The 16,776-nt window shown below is 44.0% G+C and overlaps 1 protein-coding gene across 4 annotated transcripts in view; it reads right to left on the bottom strand.

Annotated features, from left to right (window-relative positions):
• LOC107266764 (protein Fe65 homolog) overlaps window positions 1-10,252 on the bottom strand; it is a 69,893-nt gene extending 59,641 nt beyond the window's left edge. Inside the window, exons 1-2 of one of the 4 annotated variants that reach the window (XM_015737590.2) lie at window positions 9,976-10,252; window positions 1,176-1,232 (exon numbers count right to left, since the gene is read on the bottom strand). The gene's annotated coding sequence lies outside the window, so the exon portion shown is untranslated. The remainder of the gene's footprint in view (window positions 1-1,175; window positions 1,233-9,975) is intronic. The other 3 variants (XM_015737582.2, XM_015737591.2, XM_015737586.2) reach the window with 3 other exon arrangements.
• Between the last annotated feature and the right edge of the window lie 6,524 nt (window positions 10,253-16,776).

Below are 16,776 nucleotides of genomic sequence, written 5' to 3' on the forward strand. Positions count from 1 at the left end.
CCTCCCCCCCTTACCCACCCGCTTGGCAACCCCTCGCCACCCTGTCTCAAGGTCTTCTCAGGTCAGGTCCGTGCTAACTTACCCTCCCCTTTCACCATTTCCTCTTTTCGTGCCACCCCTAAGGTCTCCCTCCCAACACCCCCCTCTTACACCGTTACTGTACCATCACCGTTACCACTATGACTATATCACTGCACGTACCCTTAATTCAAGGTGTTACGTTTTCATGTGAAAAATTGAGAAAGCCCCGCGAAATCAAGAGACGCAAATGGTCATAAGGTACGAATGCGAAGGTCACAACTCATCCCTCACTGACAGAACCACCCCTTTCCAATTACTCAGGCGTTTGCCCCGGGCAAGGATTACACGAGTCGCTCGGATGCCTCCTGCTATCGTCAGCGACGTAAACACGCATTTACAAACGAGCCTTTGTGACGCCGAATGATTGATGCGCCCCGTGCGACCATTGGCTACACGTGCGCGAAGGACAATTAACGTCCTCCAAGGACCTCGCATTCGGACCCAACTGAAACCTCAGACCCCGCCCCGAGGTCCTGCGGGATCTTCAGTCATTCCCTGGTCATCTTGACTAACCTACTCTGGTGTTAATAAAAATCTATGGTATTTCTTCGTTTGAAAAATTATTGTCAAGATATCACGGTAAGTCATGAGGAAATGACGTTGTTAAAATTTTAGGTTAGGCGAAAGACGTACAGTCAAGAAATGGTCTATGGTCTACATGGGTACAGTCTGTGGGCGCATGATTAGAGGTCTTGATCGATTGCACCGATGCATACCGTACATGCACAATAACAAGAGACGAAGTCATGTATCCGGACTAAACAGCCCATTTGCCTGGCACAATGGAGCTAGGTTCCCAGTGACTCAACTTAATTACTAGACGCTACGGGCGAAGCTACCTGCCTTCCTAACCTATGTACTTGCCTGCCAGTTTGCTTAGCAGAGACAAGCAACACCGGGCAGAGCCTCAACGGGCTGCTGCTATGTCGAGCTAGGACGTAGATTAACCAACGTGGAGCGGGACAGAGTAATGGCTAAATATGGAGGTTAAACGCCGGCTAAATTAGCTTCCTGGACCACAGAAACATCCTGCGGAATATCTACCACGATACTAACGCTGCTAAGCTGTCCTAGTTCCTTTTCTGGCTACTCACCAAATTTTTCATAAGATTCCCACCCGAAAACGGACCACTCCATTAGACGGTTGCTACCTGAAACAGAGGAATGGTTTAGCTATGAATTATTGCACCTTCCGAATTATTTCCAAAACTAACCCCATTATTATTTTGTTTATTCTTATCGCTCTGTGTAAACCGCGTGTACCATTGAATCTGGCTATTTCGTTCTCAATTTAACAGATATGCACATACCTCTCTGTGTCTAGCTAGTCTGACACAAGAGTGACGTATTATAAATTATACCTGCTAATTACGCATTACCAATTATTCATCCAACAGAGAGTTTTCCAATAATTGCAAGCGGGTCGTCTGCCGTGATACCGACGCCTCTAGCGGGTGACAGCTGCCTGGCGATATCTTTGCCGCGTTTCTACGCAACGATGACTCTTAATTGGCTGACAAAACTCGAGTGATTACTCTATTCAATGCCACTCGCGTGATACGTGCTACCGTGTCTCTTTATATCTGTCATATCACACGTCACGACACTTTCACAAGGTTATATCATACGGAATCATGGCTAATGAAGAATGTCGCGTGGATGAGGTCAGTTTCGCGCGATTAATTCGTGATATGTATTTTTAGAAATTTTATAATTTTCCCGAAAAAAAAAAAAAAAAAAAACTACCAGTAAGATATTACCTAGTCGATTTGCCTGATACACTTTTCACTTTCTTCCACGATCCCTCCCTCGTTCGGAAGAATAGAATGGAAGTGCACGAGACGAAAAATAAATTTCGGAAAATATTGTCAAAATAAAAAAATATTTTGGTAAGACAGAAAATCGCATAACCAGATTGTAGTACGAGCTCCGAAACTGGGTCCTTTGATATATACGGTGTCCTATAACCGAAATATGCAACGTGGAGAATCCAGTGGGGATGCTGAGAGGAGACGGGACGTCTTGAATCGCTTCATCACGACGGATTATCTTGTAAATGCTCGAGAGTAATGCCATAAGATCTCCATAGGAATGTTTTGAATTTGGCCGGAGCGCCATTATCCTGGCCTGTTTGAGGCTTGTTTGTTGCGCGGTCGTCGAGAAGCGACAATTCTCAATCCCACGAGTAGGACTTTACTTTGTCCTTTTTATCCAGCCACCCCTCTACTGGGATCTGAGACCTCGAGACCTGATTTCGTCCAACGCGCCGCCAGAGAGGAAAAGTCGAAAAAGGTGAAGGAGCGGGTAGCCCTTTGAGGGAGGAGATCCGAGAACTTCTGCCGTGGGTGAGGAAAAATCCTTGGACCCTCGTTGCCGGTTCCTTCAGTCTCTTCCTTGGAATCCTCTTCCACCTCCTCCTCGACGCAGTGCATCTTTCTCTGATTTCCCGTGGGAGGGCTCGCTTTGCTCACTTCAAGAAGGAGGACCGACCTGGGACTCGGATACTGCAGCAACCACTCGCGCGACAAGAAGCATGATTTATTTTATTGCTTTCTGAGCGCCCATGTTACTTCGTCACTCGTTCAATATTATATCTAGATATACCTAGGCCAATTCTGGATACGTAAGTACATCATCTATGACGCCAAATCGATTATCGGTAACTCAACAGGTAAACCGAATACGTATTGTCAGGTTGATGGAAAAAGTTCTGCTTGGCTTCCTATGAGGCACCTAGAATTTTTGATAATCACAATAAAAGAGCTTCGATAAAACACGATATCATTAGTCTTATTAGTATCGATCCTAGTACCTTTGGTCCTAGCCGCTTTGTCAAGCAATAAGTAATTATTAATGGCCGTAACTTCATTGGTAGTTAGTCATTGCTATGCATACGGACGTACGTCGAAGCGCCGTGAAGTGGAGTGCGGACGACCAGGATCGATCAGAAATTCAATTGATTTGAATTCCTCCCGAGTGGCAAGATAAATTATTCCTTGAAGTGGCCCAACGAAGTATCTTTGGCGCTTCTGAAATACTTCGCGAAGATGAGAGTCCGGATGGGAAGGAGCAGAGAACCGTGCTATGTACGAATACTTGCAGCATGGCCTGCAGTCTCGCTATATGAGATGCAATTAGACGACAGCTGCATCTCCGCATCCCAGCATCCCCGGGCTATTGGATCAGCTCGCGGATTTCTCTCTCATATAATCCTCGTCACCGCCTCTCGACACACGTTCTGGTTAATGACAGAAGGATAATATCAGCTGGGACGAGTGAGTCCCGGCTACAGGGAGGCTGGAGAGCAAAAGGAAAAAAAAGAGGATCGACAGTGGAGTGAGAAGAGAAAAAAAATATATAGAACGAAAGAGAGACAGAGAGGCATTCACTTCCCTGGACGGATCCTCTCCGAGCATCCTCTGGGAATACGGTAAATATTTTTTGCACTGACGCGTAATAACGATAATAAATCGTAGTGAGTGATTTAAAGGTTCATTTTGTTCCAGCCACGTTCTAGCCGATGCTCCTGCCACCTGGCGTCGTAAACGCGTTCCAGATCCTTCATGCAATTCGAACGCAATGCTTCCCATCGAAGTCCTACAAAAAAAAAAAAAAAAGGGAAAAAAAAAAAAAAAATTGAAAATGTAAAATTTTTCCCAACAAAATTTGAAATAATCTCCCGATGCACCGACTGATTCCCGATCTAAAAATATCTATAGACGATACAAAAAGAAATATATTTAAAACACATTGCAGAGACGTGCGACTCCAGCTGGATTAATACCAGGAAGTTTGGTGCAGCAAGCGAATGAATGGACGGAACGAGTCTCCATTCCCCAGCCGAAGCCATTCAGCCGGAGCAAGTGTGGAAACAATGGCTGTAATCTCGACCAGTCACAATACTCGACTTCTGCTATTTCCTATCCGATAAAGCACCATCCACCTACTGCCAATATCCGAATTCTTTTGTACCCGCCATCAACTTCCTCCAACCTCGTCCTTCCAAACCCGCCCAACACCCCAACCACACACGTACAGAGTACCTCATATACACAAACACTCGTTATAAAGTCCAACAGTCTCGTCGCATCCGAGTAAATGCGTCTTTCCTTTTTTTCACGACTATTGGAATTGAAAACGATATACGTGAAAACACAAACCGCGACACCGCTTAGAAAAGCTGGGCGATCCGAACGTGAGAGAGAAAGACGGCACTATCTCGCAAAATGCCTCGAAGCAATGCCCACCACCTTATATACAGAGCCAGTGAGACGTCGAAGACATCCAAGTTGTCTGAGGCTCCTAGGAGAGCACGAAGTAGCTACAGGATAGCCGTCGGCAGGTTTCCCACTCACTGAGATCTCCGGAAAACTCCAAAAGGATATTGTCTGCGCGAGACGTAACCTAGAAATATTTTCCCACTGGAGAAACAAGCGTCTTTATACGCATCTGAATCTCCGCTCGACGGATTACACGTTTCCCTCGATAATATTCACACGTAACTTCGATATCGCTTATGTAACATACCAATATTATAAAATGAACCAACAACTGACATATATCACCTATGCACACAAATATGTATATGCATAACTCCGTGGTATAGACTGTAATAAGGGACTCAAAGTACCGAGAGAGATAAAGAGAAGCCGCAAGTGACACCCTCGACTCTTAAGGTCGATACAGCACGCGGCTATGGACCAAAAGAAGAATCGATCTTCATCCTGAAGGAGGCCGCGGAACGTGCCTCTCGAAAGAGTTAGTCAGAGGAGGCTCTTCGGTTTTTTACACGGTGTACAGTATATCTATAGCGATAGAGTGTCGTAGCCTCCCGTGCAATACAAGTTGGGGGAGTGCAAGTTTGGCTCTGGCTACTTTCGCCAATAGCGAGACTGGAGAAAGGAGAGGGAAAGAAAAGAGGAAGTCGGAGACGGAGGTAGAACTGACGGTGACGCTGGAAGTAGAGGTAGAGGAGCATCTCTCCTATCTTTACGACCTCCCAGGGACATAAACTGGTGTTATCCCCTGTAGCCTGTAGCCGAGACACGCTCTCTGTCTATATATATATATATATATATATATATAGACTATTCTAGAGTACAGTATATGTATATACGAGATAGAAAGAGGAGTCACTACTACTCACCCCTTCTGTTCGTTCTCCATGGTAGCTACCAGCTACTCTTACCCCGTTGACTATTCTAGAGTACAGTATCTCCCAGGGACATAAACTGGTGTTATCCCCTGTAGCCTGTAGCCGAGACACGCTCTCTGTCTATATATATATATATATATATATATATAGACTATTCTAGAGTACAGTATATGTATATACGAGATAGAAAGAGGAGTCACTACTACTCACCCCTTCTGTTCGTTCTCCATGGTAGCTACCAGCTACTCTTACCCCGTTCCGAGTATTGCGCGACCAACCTTAAGCATCTCGAGCCCAGACCGTTGGGCGACTCTATGTAGGTCTCCATGCAGACCACAATATGGCGCCAGGGAAGCTAAAGACCGGGCAATAGAGGGAAGACCTTCCAGAAGGGGCAGAGAATGGCGAAGCCTCCTAAGAAGGACTTATGCTGCGCTAAGAAATACTAAAATGACCGTCTTTCTCTTAGAGACTATTATTCTTCTCTTTGTTCTTTATTCTTTCGTTACCTCGTCTTAGAATCATAATGCAGGAAGCATTTAGATTCTTGCCTTTGTCACTAACGAATACGAGCTAACGTCATTAGCTTCGTGTATGAACCGACCGACTGACCTTTGACCTGTATACAGACATTTCGTGTACCGATCAACGCCTTTAACAGTCAGACGTATAAAGATTTTTAATTCCCAAATATTCTGACGCTAATTCACGGCGATATACGTATGAGACTGTTGATGATTCTAGTGCAGGTCGATTAACAAAAATGTAGTTCCGTAAAAGTCCGTATTCGATTTACCATTGAAAATGGGAATTCCGGTAATTCGAAATATTCTCTAGGAATTTTTGGGTATCCAGACAATTTTACGTGGAACGCAAGTCCCTTACGAAGTGGGTAACGTGGCCCGTGGGTGCTATGCGTAATTACGTCACATTCAAATAAATATTTCATTCCTCCCGGTAGACTAGGAACGACGTGACGTACGCGACGACTCTAACGCACTACGGCATTAGCGCTTACGTACGCATATGGCATCGACGACCTCGGGATTTATTAATACATAAGCGAACGAGGAATTCCAACCGAATGATACGTATGAATTCATAAAAGATCCAAACGTCGATCCAACAACCGAAAGCTATCGTTGCTTCTCAAGAGAATTCTGCCAGTACCGCTGATCCCTTCAGCCAATTTCTAAAGGTGGATCGGAGCCTTAGCGAGGGAGCAAAGTGCGCGTCTCTTCTCCAGACCCGTAGCAATGAAAATAAACGATCGTCCGTGGGACACGCAATGCGTGCAGTGAAAAGGGAGAAAGAAGACGGAAAAACAGAAAAGGAAGGAAGGAGACGATAAGCAGGAAAGAGAGAAGGAGGAATAAAAGTGAAAGGAAAAAAAAACAGTGGAAATTATCCTTTTCTCCTTTCCATTCTTCTGGGTTACCCTACGTATATTCAGGGGTCGAGATACCACGGACTGATGTCGGATTATTTATTTTTATTTCATCGTTACGAGGTTACGAGGATTTTGCGCAACACGCAAGCCAAACGGAATCCTTCGTCTCGATATAATACCAACAGGCGCCAAGACGAGCAGCACGCTCTGTTTCCCCGATCGTTTAGCAAATTAATCAGTAGCACGTAGGTGGGATCGTTTGGCTTTATAGGATCGTAACAATAGACACGGCTGACGTCACTCTCGGAGTCTATCAGTCTGTACGATATAAAGTAAACGATCCTGATCTCCGTAGCGCCGTAGAAGAATGTTCCGATACTTGCCCAGCCTGGGACCACCAAGAAATACCGGCTATGTATGTATGAAGCTACAGTTAAATATTACATTTGAAACTCGACGAGGTGGTTTCGCGGCGCTCGTGCCGGAGTGGTGACTGATTTAAAATTGAAAGAGTCGACACTGCGAACGTCGCTGTAGAGTTTCTTGTCCTTCGTGACCTCTCTTTTTCTCTTTTACTATTAAATTTCAACAGTTCGCACTAGGTAAGAATTTAACAATATTTACGTTTCATTTTAAGCCACGTTATATCATTCTTACTTGATACTCTGACTGCAGTTACTTCTGATAAGACCACGTCAGAGAGGGAACGATGGTCAGAAAATTCGACGAGAGCCTATCGCCGTCTCTGTCTAACACGTGCAATTACGCATAAGACGGTCTCTCTCCCACTCACGTCTGGTATAGAAAAGACGAAAAACTCGAAGGGCCCACTACCTTCCACATCGAATGGTGAAAATCACAGAGAAAGAGATAAGCGATCGTAGACTATTGAATGAACTTAAATAATTATTTTTTGAGAAAAATAAAATAATCAGAGACGCCCCCCCGGCGCGTGGCGTCTCTCTGTAAAGAATTGTGAGAACGAAAATAAAAAGTAAATTGTTAGGTCGGTTTCCTAGTGACTTCCGGAGAAAATGAGGGTAGTGGTGGGGTCCTTCGAGGGGAAGCTTAGCTAGGGTTGCTTCTGTATAGACTGTAGGCTGTAGTGGTGTCATGGCGTAGCGGTGTACTAAGGTCGGGCCAAGGTGTTAACATTTTAGCACCTCTCACCCCGTTTGCCCCCGTTTGTCGGGGCTAAGCTCTAAATTTCGCAAATTCCAAGAAGGCAAGTTTCGCTCCGTGGCTATAAATCAACGCTCGCTTCCACCCGGAAAAGGGATTCTCTTCCTATGTTACACCCTATTGCGCTATACTTTGCTTATACGTACGTTCCCGTTTCGGTAACGCAAAATCAACCCTGCCAGGGGCTTCCGAAAGTGGATAAAATATTTATCCTAACGGCAACTAATTATATCAGAGCACACTCGACAGACGTTCCTTTATTTTCCAGACCTTTCCAACCGAATGGATACGCCCGTTAAACGTAAAGGCTGTATCACAATGTAGCAACCGGTAGCACACTAAGCAAACCTTGCGAATCCTAGGGAATAAAACTTTGCTTGTTAGAAGGTCGTCGCAGCTTAATTCAGCCACTACGAAAACATGAGATTGCTTAACCTGCTGCAACAGCGCGAAGTATAAAACTTCGATAATTAGCATCATATACGTAATTACTATTTACTTATAACATATTTAATAAACCCCAGTGATTCATCGTAAGGATATAAAAGTCATCGCTTATATATATGTAATAACGTTTCTCATACGAATGTAGAACGCGTGTGCATCCCTTCGTGTAATGGAACTTTTTCTAGATTCGTTAAGTCCTGCAGAAAATCCTATTGCGTTGCCGAGGGGGTTTGGGAAAGTTTGTCGGTGTGGTAGGTGGCAGCACTGAGGTAACATAGCGTAAAACAGAACAAGAGCGAGTCGGACGTTGATTTATGTTGGAGAAGAGTTACGGAACATCAAGCTGAAACAGACTTCAACGATATTCGCCTCTGAAACGAAATAACAGAATTTATTGTATTTTATCGTACGATTAACTTTGCCCGGATTTCATTTCACGTTTCGATGACTCCAGAGGTACTTTGTAGCTCCCGGTATCCGGCATACCGACCTCTGTTATAATTGCCATAACTTTGTACATTCTCCAAAACTTTCTCATTACCAGACTCCTTTGTCATATCTTTCTGCTATGATAACCTGTCCGTTTTTCAAGACTCTTGCCCCTTCTCTGTGCTCTACTTGGGATAAGGTTAAGGGAAGCGAGCGGCTGGTGCAAAGCGGAACAAAAGTAACGAAACTTTTAACGCAAGTATTACATAAAGTATTGGGAATCGCGGGTGGCTGATGGATCATGGATTGAAGGTTGGAAGGTTGAGGTTTAGGTCGAAAGAAAAGACCAGTGCGTAAGGATGTCGCGAAGAGTATTGACGTCGTGAAGCTTTTAAATATTGCACCCAAGTCACGTTCTGGATCCGTATCCACCCCCCGAGCACCCTCTGACCACCCCTTATCCAACGAGACCACCCCCTACGCTACCCCTTTGCAGTCCTTAGGAACCCTTGGATCCATCTCGTTGTAATACGAACGTCGCATAAATACCGCAAGCTTTTTATCTCGAAGACAAAGGAAATTTATGAAAAATATTGAAAATCTCGGGAACACGTGGGGAAACGTTGGAAAATGTGAAAAACCCGATTCATTGCAATTCGCTTTTGCTTCCAGGAAAAATCCCTATACAAGAGAATTCAGTGCTTTGATCTTCTCTAGCTGGAATCACAAAGATCCTTCTTTCCTCTTACGTTTACCTTGTTTTATAATTTTTTTTTCTTTCTTCCATTATTACATTCTTTTTACTTCTCTTTCATTGCTTCTCCGATAAAATTATACGCTCACTGGTAACGTAGTGTACTATAGATAACAATGGTTGCGAAAACCTGTGCGTATCGACCTGTCACTATGAAAATGACTATACCAAGTCTCGCTGTAAAATTTGAAATAAATTTCGAAATCATGACAACACGATAAAAAATCTATTACATTAAGAACGGTATCTTAAGCAATATTCCTTTTAAAAGCACGTGCTTCAAATGTAAATAGAATTTATTGTAAGTAATGAAATAACTATTTTTTAAATGTCCCACATAAAATATTTGACATTCGAATGATTATTTTAACAGAATAACTAATCCGAATTCCCATACGGTCTCTCGACAGAAAATTCTCTAAAATTATGAATGAACCCTATAGTATTATAAGAGCAAATATCAGTGAGCGTGTCAGTAGAGAACAGAACATTTGTAAGATTAATGATAAATGATAATAATACTAATAATTGATTCACCATGAAAGCGTGAGATTGGCGACTGATCGTTCTCCCTGTATCCCACGTCGAGAAGTAGCCTTGCGCACGTGTCCAGCACAATATCACACACGGAGAGCCTTCGTCGCTACGAAGGAGTCCAGGAAGCCGACGAGGCCGTTTGAAATCCTCGACACAAAATCGCGTTAATGTGAATGAAAAAACGGCGAAAGTCTCGTCTTACTGCACGGAGCACGCAGCGCAGGATAAGGTTAGAGGGAAAACGCGTCTAGTTCGCGAAGAGGTCGTCGCAGCGCTGATACGTCGAAGACCGACGCCACCATCGCGCCACGAGTCCGAGCAACCCCAAGCAGCCCCTCCACTCGTCCGCAGTGTTCCAGGGCCGAACAAAGGCTTTTTGGCTCCCTGGTTTTACCTTCTCATATCTTATGCTAACCTCGTACCTACTAGAAACTTCTTCCTGTCTGGGGAACTAGTCAGTGCGCCACAACTTTTCTCCCCTTAGAATTACCCAAGGAGAGAAGGTCCGCATTGTGTCAGACTCAAGACTTTCTTTACTATTACATATCTATGATTAGTCACCATAGGTAAAGGATACTTCTTACTCATTCTGCTGGTACCCCTGAATTCCACTATTTCGCTCTACCCTTATATACCTATTAATTACTTATGCATTATGAGTGCATTCACTGAGGGTGTAAGCGCAGAAAATTAATATTAAAAAAAACGTCAAAACATCGAGTCGCAAATTCGCGTGTCGAGAGTCGCGAACCGCATCACTGATAATGAAATAGTCGTTAATGGTTAATGGACAATGGGAGGCCGGATACCAATGGAGGCACCGACGAAGCGTGAGAAGTTGTGCCAAGGAGTGAGTGAGACAGTAAGGGTGCAAGCGAGGTAGTTGTTAAGGGTGAGGGCGATGAGGGAGCGAGGTCGGGTGAGTGAGTAAAGCTGCGAGAGGAAAGGGAGGCTACAAAAGCGAATCGTAGGGTCGTGGCGGCACACTCCGGCGACAACGGTACAAAAATCAATACAACTTCGCCCATCCCGGCGAAACTACTGTCCTTCCTCCGAAAATCTAATGAAATCTTGGAAAGTCCTGAGGCTCCCGCAAACTGAGAAAACCCGAGTCCTATTCCTCAGGGCAGGCGTCGCGCATCTTCAGAAGCTTCGCCCAGAGCCTGACGACTGATTCTCGACGCACGGCCGCCGCAGGGAAATCCAATGAGGGAAACGAAAGCCCTGACGAAATTAACCCGTGAAAATCGATGCTACTAGCACAACTTTCCACGAGTGGCGTGTAATTCCTCTTTATACTTATTCTGCCACCCTTAATGGACTCATACCATATCAACCACACGATAATTTCGCACGACTCAGCGTATTATTAACAAGGACGTTTTAATTCTCGCGAATAAAGCTAGTCGATCAAACAATTCAGCTCGAACAAAGTTTCGTCAATTTTGAACTAGACGCAATCGTACCAGCCTACTGGCCAAGCTGAAGTATTCCTGTTTTCTGCATATTTTTTTCATTGTCATTCCTTCTATCCTCCGTGAATAACCTTCCCCGCGCCATACCGATGAACTATGATCAAGAATCCTCCATGCTGAAAAATAAAAGGAAAAATTTAAGAAACAGGAAGAACAATCAAGCGCCAGGGATTTCAACGAATCGACAGTCTACATCTACGATGCCTCTCTACTGCTGAAAGGCTGAGCTTACAATGACCACTCAGACGTCCATTGGGTCCGGCCCCCTGCACTAGCGAAAATGATACACAAACAAGTGAAAAAAAATACCCAGACTACAACCACTCGACTATAATGATCCCTTAGTTTTTTGTAATTATCCAGCGCTTTTCCACGACAATCTACCTTATTCTGCTTTCATTTATTTTCTAATAAAGCAAAGATGCTCCTTCTCAACTACTGTTGCCGCCAAGGTCTTTTTCAGTTTGTCCATATAACACTACAAAAGTCGTACCAAATATTTCATCTAGTCACACGAAGCATCGTACACACTAAAAACCTTGGAATGAATTCCCACAGAATCCTAATAAATGACACACCATGTTTCACAGAATCCGCTGAATGACACCCTTCACCTCTTGCAATTAAAATTAAAAAAGATTGAGAATAATTCGAAAACTGAAACAGAAGGAAGAATCATATCTCACGAGGGATCCACTGGTTTATTAACCTTTTCTCTATACCGTGTAAGCCGCTACACATAAAGTGTAGGAATATTCGCGAAAATTATGCGTATCCCTCGAGTCTCATGCGTTTCTCATATTTGCTAGTTTTATTTAGCATGCACCTGCCTCCCTATTGCCAGCATCATTTCTCTCGTACCCCCCGACGCTCGCCCTCTTTTAATCCACCTTTACATTTTCCCAGCTATAGTAAACGGCATGGATAACCTTATACCTTGGTCGTGCTATGTACGTACAGCATCGAGGGGCGTCGATGGTAATCGCATAGAATTCATAGAATTCACCCCTCGACTCACCCTCTTCTCTTTCCTCGTTCGCAACACGGAAAACGAATAAAATTTCATCCCCGTGCAAACAGTTCGTTATAATTGCAGGCTGGCTCTCTGGGAATCGCGACCTACTTACTGCGCAACCCCTCAACGTGTTCTCTCTTTCACCCCATCTCGCTCTCTCTCGGTTATTCGCTCTCAATCTAGTAAACAGGGAAGATAAGAAAGTAAGATATAAGACTAGCATTCGTTTTCGCTGATATTACTATGAAAGATCCTCAGAATTTCCAAGACAATCTGGAATCCCTGAGCAGGGTTCATTCCGCAGTGGAATCGATCATCCGGTTCCTATAGTTAACCGATAGAAACGGATGCTCAAGATTATAAGAGCCTTTTCGCAGCTACGTTATATATCAAGTATAATGCTGGTTATATCTACCCATAGATATATCGAACGAACCTGAATGCATTAGAGGATGATTGTAATTTCACACATGATGTAACGCAACCCTGGCTCCTATCGTTCGATATTCTACATGGAGCATACAAGGTAGAATACGTAACCTAAAAGCCCTCATATGGGTTTACTGACCAGAGTCCACTTTTCCATGAAAGCATCATGCGACAGCTGTGCTTAAGAGTAATTCTTAATATGTCTAGTGTAATTACTAGGGGTACCATATTACCCTTACAGAGTAGAAATACAAATAGGTACTACGCTACCGGTAAGCATCCCTTTCAGTTATCGGCCAAAGGGCAATTCGCAGAATCGCTCTTATATTACTATAACACGGTATAGCTATCCATATTGCAAAACTAAACGACTCCTCATATCTCACATGGCTCACACGACTCGCTTGGCTGAGCTCCTCTGCCCTTTCAGTCTCCCTTACACACTGCTGGTGATATTTAATATCGCGGTCCCAGTTGTGCGGCTAAAGGAGAACGCCCAGCGTCCCGACGTCTGGTGCCTTATCAAGAATTAAAATTTCATTCGGCCAACAGCGCTTGTGTATTATGAGATCCGGTAGTTTCCACAGTTCTAACCGGAAGCGGAACCGAAGGAGGACCTGAAAAGATATAGAAGCTGAGACGAAGGTAAAAGAATGAAATAGAAGCAAAATTGTTTTTAAACTTACCGGATGGTGAAAAAATTCTTAACACAGAGAAAAAAACTTTGAACGCACTGTGCGCATGCGCGTGAAACTTACCAATTCAAATCCAAAAGTTTCTTTTGAGTAATTTTTCATGTTTCAGCCCTTAATAATTATTCATAAACTTTTCAGGCTGACAGCTACTATCTGCATGGTGTATCGAGTAGAATGTCTTCTGCTGACAAGGATAACAAGAGATAGGTTAAAGGGTACAGGATTAAAACAAGGCGAAAGAGGAAGTCGTGTTACTGTCGTTATGCGTGAATGCAAGTTACGTGACACGATCCTTGTTTGCCTATGTGCCTCGCCAACTACAATGAGAAAATTTTTTTTATACAAACCATTTCCCTTCCTCCCATTCCACAGGGCTCTTTTCCGTGGATCTTCCGGCTCGACGCTGAGAAAACTTGAACACTCTCGTTGACGTCGACGTCCTCGCAATAAAACTCACCCTCTCTCGATCAAGATGCGGGGTGAACGTAGCTTTATTACTTTATTAGAGACGCTTCCGAATGGCTCGGGTAACCACAGGCGGACGCCATTCGTTATTAGCAGGGACTATCCTTTTATTTTTTCCTTATTCTTCGTCTACTCTGCTCCTATATTTTTCTCGCTCTTTTATCATTTTCAGCTGCAATGGCAACATCCGGCCTGGCCAAGTGCGAAAGAGACGGCGAGTATCGTGGATGATCTGGAAAATTATTGGTTGAAAAGATAAATTGATGAAAGAATGCAATCCGTGTACGGCCAACCGCAACGGCGTGATCTCTATTTAGCATTGACGCCGTTCTCTTTCTATTTCCCACACCCGTGATCCTCGAAATTTACCCTCTCCCTCGCTCTTATCGGAAATCATTGCCATGCCGCCAATTGTCAAGCACCGTACTGGCTTCGTCCCAATATTATCGATTCCCAGCTTCGGGACACAATCACATTATCCGGATTATCGGAGGCTCCCCGATTTGATCGCTCGGCGAGAGAGGAAAATGCGAAATAGCCTCGGCGAGAAATAAAAACAATAATACATGAACGATAACGGGGATAACACGATAGTCCCTTCGTCCTATTTTCAGCAATACTGCCATTCGGCTTTTACAAAAAATCCAATATACTATTCACTAAAGATTAATACTAGACCTGTATTAAACGTCTGTATACGGGGTGGGGCATTTATAATGACCAGGTGGATTTTTTCGGAGACGAAGCCAGATATAGAAAAATGTTTCAGACAGAAGTTGTAGGTTTTCAAGGGGAACGGAAGATTCGGTTATTAGATTGCTTCCTGGGCAGGAGTTAAGGTAATTCGGAAGTGAAATTTAATTTTTTCAATGGGACAATGCAATTTTTCTTCTGAAAATCAAAAGAGCATTCAATTTTTAGTCTAAAAGTACAAGTACACTAATAATCCAAAATTGACAGGTGATAAGATATTTTAAAAATAAGAAAAAAAATATATCAAAGCGAATAACAAGAATAAAAAATTAAAGACATTGCGTATTATCTATAACCTAAATGATGTCATGAACACGGTTTGATTTCCGATTAAACGTCGCTGCGTTTGTTCCTTAAACGAGACAATAGTTCCCCAAGGAATTTAGTCTCCATTAATGAAATTCTTCAGCCGATTGGTTGGTCCCGATGCGACAGTACCGGATAAAGTCTTGTCCTTACCCAAGGAAGTCTGGGGAGCGAGGGCTTGGAAATGGTAGAAATGGTGGAAAGATGCTTTCATAAAGCAGCGTTCTCTTTTTGTGCACTCATCCCCAAACCCAATTTTTCCTGGCACTTCTTTATTTTCTACCAGTACCGTCCGCGAATGTGCCGGACGTTTCTTTTTTTCACTCGGGACTTGAATTTATTTCCCGGCAATAATGAAGTTGACAGGAAACACAAATGAATTTCCTTGCCGCACTAGCTGGAGTTGTGGGAGTTTACTGCAGCAGCGTTTCTCTCTTTCTCTTCAAATAGCATCGATCTCTCTCTCTCTCTATCTATCTCACAGTATGCTACAGTAGGTTCGCCCTTCAGTTCGGATTGGTTCTCGCCGAGAGATACGAATTTACGAAGGGCTCGGAGAGCAGCCGTTTGCTTAGGAATTCCTATGGAATGGTTGCAGCAATGAATTCCAGAAGGAGAGGATGAGATAACTTGTCCCTGCAGTGCAGTAACCCCTACGAAGAAACTCGGCTCGCCTTCTCTCGCTCTCATACGGTAACCTTATGACCCGTGCAAAATGTATGCCCCTTACGTTCGCGTCTCGCCTCCCGGCTAAATCGAGCGTGCCAAAAGCGAAAGGTAAAATTTCATTCGAATCCGCAATTCCAGCCCTGAATTCCTTTTTCAGTACTTTGAAAATCTATTTATTATCGCAAACGGAGGCGGCACGTGGCCATCGTACCACCCGCGAAAAATCCAGAGTCCATACCAACATTCTATTTTCAACCCAATCCCAAGTTCCATTTTCACCAGCCAGGAGTTCAAGTAAGTGCGACAAGGGTGGGAAGATAGCAGCCACCCTTAAAAGGATCTAGGACATTTTGATGGTGTACCGCACATCGTTTTGTCCTTGGAGGTGGAAACAGAACGTAATGGAACAAAACGGCATATCCCCTCAATGAGACAGCGCGGTTACATAGTTACTTCTCTAGGGTGTCTAGTGAATGTGGATACCAGTGTCTGGCCAGCCAGCCATCCAGCCATTCTATGAAAACCCTCCTCGACGTGAGGCCAACCCAGGTTACAAACGGCGGACTCGGTATTACAAGCCGCAAATTACAACCCCCCAGACCCATCTCTAGGAGACTGGGGGACTAGGATAGTAGGAGACTATGATATAGAACATACGTCTATCTTGCAAGGAAAATGGGCAAATCGATGAACTTTCAAACCGTAAAGTTACCTGGTGCCGCGCCAGGGCGTAACCCTCCTGCGCATAAGTTGTTGCAAAAGGACGTCCGGATTCTGATAATGCTTGACTAATTTTTCGTTGAGATGAAATTACGAGGAGGAAATTTTCCACACTTCCTGGCTATGGTTAAGGAATCCTCCAGGGCACAAAAACTTCTGACGTGGTGCACAGCGACTCCCATGTCCATAAATTACAATATCGAGCTTCCCTCTAGCAGGAGGACGGGTAAGGATGAAAGGATCTGTAGGAAATTCATCAGGCTATTAATACCAT

The sequence above is a fragment of the Cephus cinctus genome, unplaced genomic scaffold (assembly GCF_000341935.2).
Source record: "Cephus cinctus unplaced genomic scaffold, Ccin1 Ccin1_scaffold0330, whole genome shotgun sequence".
NCBI classification, from domain to species: domain Eukaryota; kingdom Metazoa; phylum Arthropoda; class Insecta; order Hymenoptera; family Cephidae; genus Cephus; species Cephus cinctus.